The sequence below is a fragment of the Erpetoichthys calabaricus genome, chromosome 17 (genome assembly GCF_900747795.2).
Source record: "Erpetoichthys calabaricus chromosome 17, fErpCal1.3, whole genome shotgun sequence".
NCBI classification, from domain to species: domain Eukaryota; kingdom Metazoa; phylum Chordata; class Cladistia; order Polypteriformes; family Polypteridae; genus Erpetoichthys; species Erpetoichthys calabaricus.
This window is the reverse complement of record NC_041410.2, coordinates 15,013,602-15,026,605: the sequence shown is the minus strand read 5'-3', so window position 1 is coordinate 15,026,605 and position 13,004 is coordinate 15,013,602. Positions and strand designations below refer to the sequence as shown.

General features: G+C 40.4%; 2 long non-coding RNA genes across 2 annotated transcripts; one reads left to right on the top strand and one right to left on the bottom strand.

Moving 5' to 3' along the window:
* Positions 1-7,374: 7,374 nt before the first annotated feature.
* Positions 7,375-9,734, bottom strand: LOC127526160 (uncharacterized). The gene is made up of 3 exons (XR_007933784.1): positions 9,039-9,734; positions 8,221-8,364; positions 7,375-7,740 (listed from the first exon to the last, which is right to left on the bottom strand). It is a non-coding gene; the product is annotated as an uncharacterized LOC127526160 (long non-coding RNA).
* Positions 8,702-9,111, top strand: LOC127526172 (uncharacterized). Its single transcript, XR_007933796.1, has 2 exons — positions 8,702-8,847; positions 9,056-9,111. It is a non-coding gene; the product is annotated as an uncharacterized LOC127526172 (long non-coding RNA).
* Positions 9,735-13,004: the final 3,270 nt, after the last annotated feature.

The window sequence follows — 13,004 nt, the reverse complement described above, 5'->3', positions numbered from 1 at the left end:
GTGCTAATCTCCCCGTCTCAAGACTGCTTTCTCCTACGTAAATAATTTCACCTAGTCTGGTAAAAAAGATTTTACTCCTCAAATACATTAAGGTTAATCAAGATCAGAACATTGTCTGAGTTTTGACATAAGGATAAACCTTCCCATCTCTAATCAACGAAACTTTCGCCATTCATTCAGTTTATCCATCCATGGTGGTTCTGGGGCTAGGGCTAGTTCTCTTCGCCGGTGTTTTGTCGATTTATGCTGCCTTGTCGAAATAAGCTACACATGCAAATATTTACACGTTTAAAAGTGAAAACATCGAAATCAACATAACATTTTTATGGTATTACTCACCATCGGGCAACATTTTTTTCTAAGGTTGCACATACCAGTTATGTTCGGGTTACAATCACAACAATGCTGGACAAAAAATAAAGACTAAAATGGAAAACGCATTGTATTAAGGCATTCGGTACGTTAGCTCCTAATTGCTTAAATGACAAATAATATTTTTATTAGGGTCTGTTTTAATTTATTTTATTTATTTAAGAAACGTATTTATTGACAGTTGTTTTAGAATAAATGTATACTGTGCATGCGCAGAAGCACACTTCAACAGGTTCAATAGGTTGCGTGGTTCAACACACACCAGTGCGGCAACACGCTGTCAGCACATACTCCCAACCTCCTCTTCCACACTGGAAGAGAAGTGTCGACCTGCAGAGCCACAGCACCTTAACCATACTAACCCCAAACATTAACCATTTATCCTACAGGCAAACCATACTGCTCCCTAACCTTAACTTCCATCCCCTATCTGCTGGCATAAACCTCTGGTGCTCTGCAGTTGGATATTATTGTGCAAACTAAAGGATAAAGCTGGAGGCTGGTTCCTATCCCTGCAAGCACAGGGCACAAGGGAGCAAAAATCCCTGGGGAGAGTGCCAGTCCATTGCAAAAATTCAATCATTCATTTCCAAATCTACATAATCCGTTGTAGGGTCTCAGGGGCTGCAATCTACCCCCAGTGGCACTGGGAACAAGGCAGGACCAACCTAAGTACCAACCCATCACAAGGCTGACAACTGTGGGCCTTAGCCTAATTAGCCTGACGTTTTTTGTGTGTCTCTTTTTTTCTTACAGTGGCTTCCATAATGTTCAGGACAAAGTCACGTTTATCCTTGATTTCCCCTTCTGCTCCACAGTTTAAAATTACAAATCAAACATTTCTGACATTGTGATTAAAGTGAACATTGCAGACATGCATAATATTGGTTACATCATCCATGAACAACACAGAAATCCTAAGGGCTCGTTTATACAGTACTTCACGCTCACAACGCATACGCGCACACATCATGGCTGCCATGCATTCCCAGTGTTCATTTGACGCGTCCTCTGAACAGGCCCTTAGAAATTAACGCGACGTGTGCGCGAGTTGCAGTACCAGCAAAAAGTCGGGGGGGCGCAGTGAAATAAAAGTCGGAATGTGACGTCAGAGTCTCTGTTTACTATCTACATGTGACGAGAAAGACGCTATGCAGATCCTAGTAGGTTCGATGTGCTCACTTCGATGTTTGATGAATGGTTCGATGTGGTGAAGCAAAATGTCGACATACAGATGCATTCGTGGTGCTTTTATATTCAAGCGTCGCATATTCCTGATCGTAACGACACGATACATTTAAAAATCTCACGTACCATTTTTTGTGCCGTCTTTTTTTCTGGGGCTTCCTCCTGATCTGACAACAGCGGCAAACAGCAATAGATCGCCTCACAGAACACATTAAATGTATGATACAGTATTCCAACTCTGCACATTTAGAATCCATAGATTTATTCTTGATATCACTTTCATGATGAAATGCATGTATGTATGTTACATTTTACAGATAAATTGTTAATTTCGTTTAAATAATGAATACTGTTAATAATTACACACATGGACACTCCTCAGCCTCCCTGGAAAAGTCTATTCGGGTGTTCTGGAGAGGAGGGTCCATCGGATAGTCGAACCTTGGATTCAGGAGGAACAGTGTGGTTTTCGTCCTGGTCGCGGAACAGTGGACCAGCTCTACACCCTTAGCAGAGTCCTGGAGGGCGCATGGGAGTTCGCCCAACCAGTCTACATGTGTTTTGTGGACTTGGAAAAGGCGTTCGACTGTGTCCCTCGGGGAATCCTGTGGGGGGTGCTCCGGGAGTATGGGGCACCGGACCCCCTGATAAGGGCTGTTCGGTCCCTGTATAACCGGTGTCAGAGCTTGCTGGCAGTAAGTCGAACCTGTTTCCAGTGAGAGTTGGACTCTGCCAGGGCTGCCCTTTGTCACCAATTCCGTTCATAACTTTTATGGACAGAATTTCTAGGCGCAGCCAGGGTGTTGAGGGGGTCCGGTTTGGTGGACTCAGGATTGGGTCACTGCTTTTTGTAGATGATGTTGTCCTGTTTGCTTCATCAGGCCGTGATCTTCAGCTCTCTCTGGATTGGTTCGCAGCTGAGTGTGAAGCACGGCTGGGATGGGAATCAGCACCTCCAAATCTGAGACCATGGTCCTCAGCCGGATAAGGGTGGAGTGCCCTCTCAGGGTTGGTAGCGAGATCCTGCCTCAAGTGGAGGAGTTCAAGTATCTCGGGGTCTTGTTCACGAGTGAGGGAAGAATGGAGCGTGAGATCGAGAGGCGGATTGGTGCGGCGTCCGCAGTGATGCGGGCTCTGCATCGGTCTTTCATGGTGAAAAAGGAGCTGAGCCATAAGGCAAAGCTCTCAATTTACCAGTCGATCTATGTTCCTACCCTCACCTATGGTCATGAGCTATGGGTAGTGACCAAAAGAACGAGATCGCGAATACAAGCGGCTGAAATGAGTTTCCTTCACAGGGTGTCTGGGCTCTCCCTTAAAGATAGGGTGAGAAGCTCAGTCATCCGGGAGGGGCTCAGAGTAGAGCCGCTGCTCCTCTGCATCGAGAGGAGTCAGATGAGGTGGCTCGGGCATCTGATCAGGATGCCTCCTGGACACCTCCCTGGTGAGGTGTTCCAGGCACATCCAACCGGGAGGAGGCCCCGGGGAAGACCCAGGACACGCTGGAGGGACTATGTCTCTCGGCTGGCCTGGAAACGCCTTAGGATTCCCCCGGAAGAGCTAGAAGAAGTGGCCGGAGAGAGGGAAGTCTGGGCATCTCTGCTCAAGCTGCTGCCCCCCGCAACCCGATCTCGGATAAGCGGAAGAGGATGGATGGATGGATGTTGTGTTCTTTAATTTGACCACCTCACAATTTGCCTGTTTCCCGTTATAAACGTACTAGCTGTGTAAGCCCGTGCTGTAAAAAGCCCGGGGTCATAGAAACTATTGAAATCATCAGAAAACAAATTGAAATGTAGAGATGTCAGGTAATTGAAAGGAACTACTCTGGGCGTCTCTTTCCTAGGAGGATTCGTTTTGTCAATGTGCTCGTCTCTCTTGTGTATTAGCGGCTAAGCGACTTTCCCGGCTGGCCTGGGAACGCCTTGGGATTCTCCCGGAAGAGCTAGAAGAAGTGGCCAGGGAGAGGGAAGTCTGGGCATCTCTGCTCAAGCTGCTGCCCCCGCGACCCGACCTTGGATAAGTGGAAGAGGATGGATGGAGATGACACGGTGGCAGAGCGGTAGCGCTGCTGTCTTGCAGGGAGTCACATCACTGATATTCCCTGCCTGGAGTTTACATGTTTTCCTTCTGGGTTTCCACAGTGTGCTCTGGTTTCCTTCCAAAGATATGCAGATTTGGTGACACTAAACTGACGCCAGTGTATGTGAGTGTGTGCTTATATTCACCTTGCGATAAGCTGATGCTTCATCCAGAGATTGTTTCTGCCTTGTGCCCAATGCTAGCTGGAATGGCCACATCCTTGGATTGATGGATTTAATCATTAAACATCTTTTTCAGAGATACTGCGGTAAGGTGTTCATGGAATTTAATGGCCAAGTCACAGCACAGCGAAGCCAAACCTGTTCTCATCGTGGTAATATCTTGCACTGCCACCTGGTGGATTCCTCCAGATTTACGTAAAGTACGTGCGCAAGTACTAGGTTTATACTTCACGCGACGCATGCTGCAGCGGACACTGCTGCTATGCAAGCGTTTTACAGTTTATACTTGCGCGTGTACTTTACATAAATCTGGAGGAATCCAGCAGGTGGCAGTGCGAGATGACATCATGGTGAGAACAGGTTCGGCTTCTCTGTGTTGTGAATTGCCTGGAACACCCATTAAATTCCGATGACACCTTACCGCAATATCTCTGAAAAGGATGTTTAATGATTTAAATCCATCAGATGTGTCCATTCCAGCAAGCATTGGGCATGAGGCAGAAACAATCCCTGGACAGGGCATCAGCTTATCGCAAGATGAATACAAGCACACACATACACTGGAGTCATTTTAGCGGCACCAAATCCCCAAATCTGCATATCTTTGGAAGAAAACTGGAGCACAGTGTGGAATTCAAGCATGGAATACCAGCGACGTGACTCCCTGCGAGACAGCAGTGCTACCGTTACGCCACCATGTTACCCCATGTGTGTAATTATTAACAGTATTCATTATTTAAATGAAATGAACGATTTATCTGTAAAATATAACATACATACAGTACTTTAATGCATTTTATCATGAAAGTGATATCAAGTATAAATCTAAAGATTCTAAATTTGCAGAGTTGGAATATCATACATTTAATGTGTTCTGTGTGGTGATCTAGTGCTGCTTGTCGCTGCTGTCAGGTCCAAGAAGCTCGTAGCGATTAAAAACTGATGACGTTTATGATGGTCAGCTTTAATGATAAAGCAAACTACGAGGTTAAAGTAGACATTTCGAGATTTAAGCCAAAATATCCACTTTAATCACAAAATACACGTTTTCACCATGTCCTTAATTTTTTTTCTCTGTGGCTCAAGTACAGCGCTGTACATTATGTTCCTGTTGTGAAGTTCCGGCACAGTATATGGTATTTGATACTTTTAAAACGTATCGTGTCATTACAATGAGGAATATGCGACGCTTGAATATAAAAGCACCACGAATGCACCTGTATGTCGGCATTTTGCTTCACCACATCGAACCATTCATCAAACATCAAAGCGCGCACATCAATCCTACTAGGAGGAGTCTCATTTGGATGTTGTCAGGCATGTGGGGGCCTACTGAGTATGATTTGGAGTTGCTGCAATGAAATTTTGGCAAAATAGACTCGCCTGCCTGACGCATCATTTTTTCCCTTTGATTTTTGGGGTGTCTTTGAATTCAGCCCTCTGTAGGTTGATAATTTTCATTTCCTTCAAACGATGGGCCATCCTTTCGTTCCTAACACATTACCATATCAGTCCATATCAGTAGAGATATCCAGCAGGATTTTTTTCCCCATTGAGATCTGATGTGTTTTCAAAGTGTTCCTTTAATTTTTTGAGCAGTTTATATTCATGCCTATACTTCAACTTTAAGACACTAATACATTTATTTTTTAAGTATAATAATCATCCATCATGTTATTAGAAGACCAGTGAAAGAAAGAAAAACAAGTAAATCCGGAAACCAAGTAATAATGATAACAGGAATTTATTTATCAAATAAAGCCCTGAGAAAACATCTTATAATACCAGAGTACAGGAAATTAAGGTCGTTTAAAAAATGCTGACAGAGTGTGCTTCTGACTCCTCCAGAAATCAACCCTAAAAGTAGCAGAAGACAATCTCTGACAATATGAAATATAGCAGCAGTGTTCATGAAAAAAAATAAATATTAGGACAGTATAAATCACTCGCTGAAATGGCAACGTCCTTGCCGGAGTTCACTCTGCTACACAGAATGGTGCATCTCGTCTGTGTGGTGACATATTTGCATAACAGCAAAGCAAATTGTAAAGTTAATCAAATGAAAACTTACTACTAATGGCAAGCATAAGCAGGATTAAATAAATGAAATAAATACACTTAAAAGAAAATAACACAGAGGTGGATGGATAAAGCAAAAGAAGAGCTGAAGGAAAAGGGCTTGACTTGGATGGAGGTGCAGGACTGGGCTGTTTGGAGAAGGCTGATCAAGCACATCGACCCCACACAGAAATGGTAAAAAATAAAGACGAAGAATATAAATAGAATAAATGAAAAGTGATAAAAATCTTACAGTTATGCAAAAATGAACAAATATAAAAATAAATAAACATATGTTGTCACATGCATGATTATGGGAGACAGCTTAAGGGCTCAAGTGATAGTAACTGCCCGCTGGTTGGTGCTGTTCTGTAATGACTTTTCTCTTCCTCCCTGTCAAGCATGGGACATTGATGACACCACCATTTCTGACATCACTTCTGTCGCGTTGCCTCCCTGAACCTGGCCAAACTCTATAAGACCAGATACACCACCATCTTGAATCAGTCTAGCTCTGGACTCCCATCTCAAAGGATGCTCTCATGTTGTCTTTGGCTTTTCATTCATTCCATTATACGGGGTTCACCACAGTGCCCCAACTCTTCTTCTGGCCTCTTTGTGTTTTCTTACAATGTATACAAATATAAGTTGAAATGCCCATCTTATATATAAACGTCAATGTGTGAAAGTGTGTGTGTGTGTGTGTGTGTGTCTGTCCGGCCCGAAAGTGAGAGGTGGAGTTGGGGTAAGGGCTCCACATCCGGGTATACACAAGCGAGGCGAGCATATCGGCAAAACAAAACCTCCGATGAAAGAGTCACTCACTTAGCCTATAATACAGAAGTGAGACAAGCACATCGGCAAAATTGTATCCTTTTTACTTTTCCTGCCGCCGCTAATACACAAGTGAGGTGAGCACGTCAGCAAAACAAAACCTCAGAAGAAAGACAAAGTCACTTAGCTGCTGATACACAACAGAGGCGAGCACATTGACAAAACGAATCCTCCTAGGAAAGAGACGCCCAGAGTAGTTCCTTTCAATTACCTGACATCTCTACATTTCAATTTGTTTTCTGATGATTTCAATAGTTTCTACGACCCCGGGCTTTTTACAGCACGGGCTTACACAGCTAGTACGTTTATAACAGGAAACAGGCAAATTGTGAGGTGGTCAAATTAAAGAACACAACATCCATCCATCCATCCTCTTCCGCTTATCCGAGATCGGGTTGCGGGGGCAGCAGCTTGAGCAGAGATGCCCAGACTTACCTCTCCCCGGCCACTTCTACTAGCTCTTCCGGGGGAATCCTGAGGCGTTCCCAGGCCAGCCGAGAGACATAGTCCCTCCAGCGTGTCCTGGGTCCTCCACGGGGCCTCCTCCCGGTTGGACGTGCCCGGAACACCTCACTAGGGAGGCGTCCAGGAGGCATCCTGATCAGATGCCCGAGCCACCTCATCTGACTCCTCTCAATGCGGAGGAGCAGTGGCTCTACTCTGAGCTCCTCCCGGATGACTACAATATTGATATGAAATACATATTAGACAGAAAAATATGAATAAAATGTATAAAGATATAAAACACAAAAGACAGTCCATATAAGTTCACGCATGACTGAAAAAACATTCCAAGTTTCATAAAGGTGGTGTAAAATGAGAATTTCCCTCGGCTTCGAATCCTTGTGTTGCAAATTGGGCAAAAATCTTTAAATTCTGTTTTGTTCGGTTTTGTCCCTTTTTGTTTCTGCTTTCTTTTTTTTAACTTTGATTTTTTTTTTGTTTGACTATGAAGTCATTGGTTGTATAAGTTTGACTTGACTGTATGTAATGTTATTTTCTTCAAATTAAGTAAAAACCAAAACTCAAAAAAGCTCCAGCAGATTATGAAGTATGCAGCTAAAGTTACTGGGACTGATGTAGATGAATTGACTAGTGTGTGTGTGTCAGAGGGCAATGTTAAAGAAACTGGAAATCATCTCAACTGATGACAGACACCCATTACATGTAGAACTAAAGTTCAGTAAATCAGGAAGGATAGTTGCTTTGAAAACCCACACAAATCGCTCCAGAAACTCTTTTCTTCCTAGTGCCATACAACTTTCAATAAGAAATATTGGAGATAATGATTAAGGTTTTGATAAATATCCTGTAACCTTTTTTTTGGTGTAAATATGTATTATTTAACTGCCTTACCTTAACCTTTCTTGTTTCTATTTGTCTGTTTTATTTCATTCTGTCTGTTATTAGATGCAACTGAGAAGGCAAATTTCATGTTTTCTTGTGTAAACAGGACTAAATAAAGAAACCTTAAGCCTTAAAAAAAAGAAAAGAAAATTTAAACAGGATCAAGCCCTATGAATTCTTTCACTTTGGCTTTTGTTAAAATTTTTTTCAAGAATTTATTTAATGTAATCAATTTATTTCTTCTCTTTTCCTGTTTAACTTTATATCCCTTTCCATTTAATTTTAACTTTCTGATTTTTTTCTTCGTTTGTTTTCTAGTTTGACTATGAAGTCATTTATTGTATAAATTTGACAGGATTATATGCAATGTTATTTTCTTCGTATAAAAAAAAATAATTAAAAAAATCTATAAACAAGATCAAGCCTTACCAATTTTTCACTTTGGCCTTTGTTAATTGTTTTTAAAATAATCTGTTTAATGTAATCATTTTATCTTTTCTTTTTTCCTGTCTACCTTCACATCCCTTTCCATTTAACTTTCTGATGTTTTCTAGTTTGACTATAAAGTAATTTATTGTATAACTTCAACTTGATTGTAAGCAATGTTATGAAAAAAAATCTATAAAACAGGATCGAGCCTTACCAATTCATTCACTTTGACTTTTGTTAAAAAACTTTAAAAAATGTATTTAATGTAATGATTTTATCTCTTTTCCTGTTTAACTTTATGGCCCTTTCCATTTAATTTTAACTTTCTGGTGTTTTTTTTTTCTTTTGTTTTCTAGTTTGACTATGAAGTAATTTATTGTTTAAGTTCAACTTATGCAATGTTATTTTCTTAAAATTAAAAAAACTGGATCAAGCCTTACCAATTTTTTCACTTTGGCCTTTGTTAATTTTTTTAAAAGAATCTTTTTGATATAATCATTTTCTTTTCTCTTTTCCTGTCTAGCTTCATATCCTTTTCCATTTAACTTTCTGATGTTTTCTAGTTTGACTATGAAGTAATTTATTGTCTAAGTTTGACTTGATTGTATGCAATGTTATTTTCTTAAAATAAAATGTAAAAAAAAATTAAAAACTGGATCAAGTCTTACTAATTCTTTCATTTTGGCCTTTGTTAAATTTTTTTAAAAGAATTTATTTAATGTAATTATTTTATCTCTGCTCTTTTCCTGTTTAGCTTCATATCCCTTTCCATTTATTAATCTATTACAGTGGAATCCTTTTTTGTGAAACTGAACATTCATACAACAGGCCTTTATAAAATTGGACAAATGAAACGAGACCATTCAGTCCATCAAGCTTGTTTGCTTGGCTAATGGCTAAGCTGTCCCCTTTGTTTTTTCTCTGTATCGCACTCTCTCTGTTTTCTTAGTGATTTGTTTATATGGCCTGATGAAGGAGGTAATATGCTCTTGAAGAACATTAACGAATGTCTCGTCACTAATATACTGAAGGTTTGATCCCATTTAAAGATTTTCGCCCAATTTTCACACACAGAAGCTGACGTACATTCTGTTTTCACTCATTTGATTCTTATTACTCAGTTCACTTTATGTACACTTTGTTGAATACAGCAGCTGTCCTATGTTTCCATTTTTGTGTTATTTTCTTTAAATATATTCATTTCATTTTTGTACTCTATTGAATCCAGCTTATACTTGCCATTAATAATAATAATAATAATAATAATTCATTACATTTATATAGCGTTTTTCTCAGTACTCAAAGCGCTATCCACACAGGGAGGAACCGGGAAGCGAACCCACAATCTTCCACAGTCTCCTTACAGCAAAGCAGCATTAGTAACACATTTACACCGCCATGTAACAGGTGTGGGTCGCATCCAGTGTTAAAAAGGACACAGCAGTTAAGCAAAGTACAAGCTATTTAACACTCCATCTGAGATAAAAGATGTAAGATAAAGAATAACTCACACAGAGCTTCACAAAAATACCCCATAGATTAAAGATTGACTTGTTTCACACTAAATGCTTGATAATGAAGATGATTTATAGAATAAAGATTCATTTGTGCCATGCTTTATTATAGTGATAATAGTAATAGTAGTAGTATTGTCCCGTGCAAAAATTACAGTGAAATTCTTACTTGCGTGTCTGGCCAACACTCTATGGACAATAAAGAATAATATTTATGAAGCTTTGAGAGAGATGATGGTAGCTGTTGTTAGTATTATATGGATTTTTTAAATGAACAGTACTGACTGTGGAGAGGAGACCATACAAAAATAAAACTGGCCTGTGTTCACCTTTGTGATAGTGCTTAACATGAAGCCCACCGTTTCGATTAAAGATGGACTCCTGTGGAGCTTTGTTAAAGTGGTATAGCATGTAAAATAAAGAATGAATGACTTTTAACGTGTTTTAACATAATATATGGAATAATAAAAACTGACTTGTAAAACATTGCATGGAAGTACTCTTGACTCATTTACCTGGAGTGGGTAACATTGTGGCCCAGCAGTTAGTGCTGCTGCCTCACTAAACCGGCCCGGGTTCAAATCCTGCCCCTGGCTCTTGTCTGTGTGGCACTTGCACTTTCTCCATAAAGAATTGGGTGACTCTTAAGTGGCTCCTAGTGGGTCTTTTCACTCTGTCACCCTCTCCAGGATTGGTTCCTGCTGCTGGCCCCCAACGCATAATTGGACGAAGTGAGCCTGAAAATATTATTAATGCTTTACTCAGCACTTCTGTGAGCTTCTGCTATGAAATGCATATGCAGTAATAAAAACAGTGCATTATGATAGTGTTGATTATACTGTAAAACCCGCTGCTCTCTATATAGTAAATTAAATCACATACAAACTTGTGACAATTCTTCTCATGAGAGCTAATATATAAAACAAAATATATTTGTGAAGAATGCTGTGATGTTGCTCACTGTGAAAGTAATCGTATAAAATGAAAAACAGCTTTGTCAAAATCGGAGTGGTACTATTTGCTAAGTGCTTACTTGTACAAAATATAAAAATGTATGCAATTTCTGAAGACAATGCTCAGTAAGAAAGTTGCTCTGATAAATAAATCAACAGATTGTGCTTCATATAAAAAATCATTTCCGTGTAGATGCTCACTGTACAGGTTGTGTAATAAAGTAAAGTCAAATGATGTGGCTTAATAAGTATGGTACCATACACTCTTAAAAATAAAGGTGCCAGAGCGATACCATAGGGGAACCATTTTTGGTTCCTAAAAGTCCCATCCAACATGTATGTTTCTGAAAGAACCTTAAATTTATTTAGATCTGTAGCAGCCTCCATACAGGAAAAAAACACAAATAGATGGCGTCACATTTGTGAAATACCAACGGGTTGGGATTCTAAAAGAACTCTCACTGCATACACGGGCTACGTCCAGGTTTACTTAATCATTTTGTGTCCTGTAGCCCACCAAACATTAAATATTTTTTTTTCTCTGCAAATAACAAAGAACTAATTTCATAAGCAAAGAATCCGTCCCAAAATGAAATGGTGCTCAGTCAAGCAATGGAGTTATGAAGTACACACCCAACCCAGTAAAGAACCATAAAGTGCCAGTATTTTTAAGAGTGTAGGATTTGTTTATGGCTTTGTCTTAATGCATGCTCTACCAGAAATGTTGTTTTTATGAAAGATGCTATATAAGTTTAAGACAAATATAGTGCTTTGTAATGTGGATGACTAAGTATGGCTTTATATAAAATAAAGAGCGAACCAGATGAATCGCCTTGACAGTGCCCTTTCTGAATGGCACTACATGAAACAAAGACTGCATTGAAAGGCATTTTCTGATGATGCTCACTATGGAAGGCATCCCTTTCCACTAAAGTAAAGACTAACATATTTCTAGCAGGGTGGCACAGTGGTGTTCAAATCCCACAACTGGTTACTGAATGTGTGGCGTGTTGTCATAATTGGCAATTCTACATTTGGCGGAGTGAGAATGTAAAGGTCTATGTGAGTCAGCCCTGCAGTGCACCGCCTTCTGCTCATTATTGAAACGCTTCCTTGTTTGCAATGTAAAGCACCTTGTTATCCATCCATCCATTATCCAACCCGCTATATCCTAACACAGGGTCACGGGGGTATGGTGAATTCAATGTTAGCTTATAACTGAGACTTATTGATGGTGACCAGTAGCCTGAATCGGATTTGACAATGTAATATTTCCAAGCATCGAGAAAGGTTTCATTATTAAAATCTTGAAATAAAAACTGACTATGTTGTAAAAAGCTTGCAAAAACTGTCCACTGTGTACAGTGCTATAGATAATACTGATTGACTGACTTATCCCTTGATTTCCCAGCAGCATGTACTGTTAGCAATAGGACAATGGATTTCCCACAAAACTTCAATACCCTCCCAGTTGTTAAAAAACATTTGATTACTTTAGAGATGGCAGTAAGGTCAGGCACATACAGGAATGCAGCCCCAGGTTCACAGTGTATTTTTTGAGTTATGTCCCACCACAGTTTGGCTCTATGCATACTTCATGTGTATTTCCTTTAGAGCGGACATGGATAGATACAGCCTTTCAGCTGAACGCCGGGTGGCACTCACAGTAACGGGTTCAGGGGTCCTAGTCCTCCTAGCATGGACTCTTCATGTACTCCCTGTGTTCGCGAGGGTTTCCTCCCACAGTTCAAAGACATGCAGGTTAGGTGGATTGGTGGCGCTTAATCGGCCCCAGTGTGTGTGTCGCTATAGCCACGCCAGGACGCCAATTGCAGCACAATGCAACCGGACAGAGAGCTGTAACACACTCCGTAAGTATTAACGCGAGCAGCAATAAATAATTGCCAACATTATTCAACAGGGTTTTGAACATACCGGCAGGTTGTCTCTGTATTTTTGGGCGTTCCGTCATTGGTTTTGACTACGGATCTCGCGTGTAATATACATCTATGGGGCCCATAGTATGGGCCGGTATTTTAAAACTG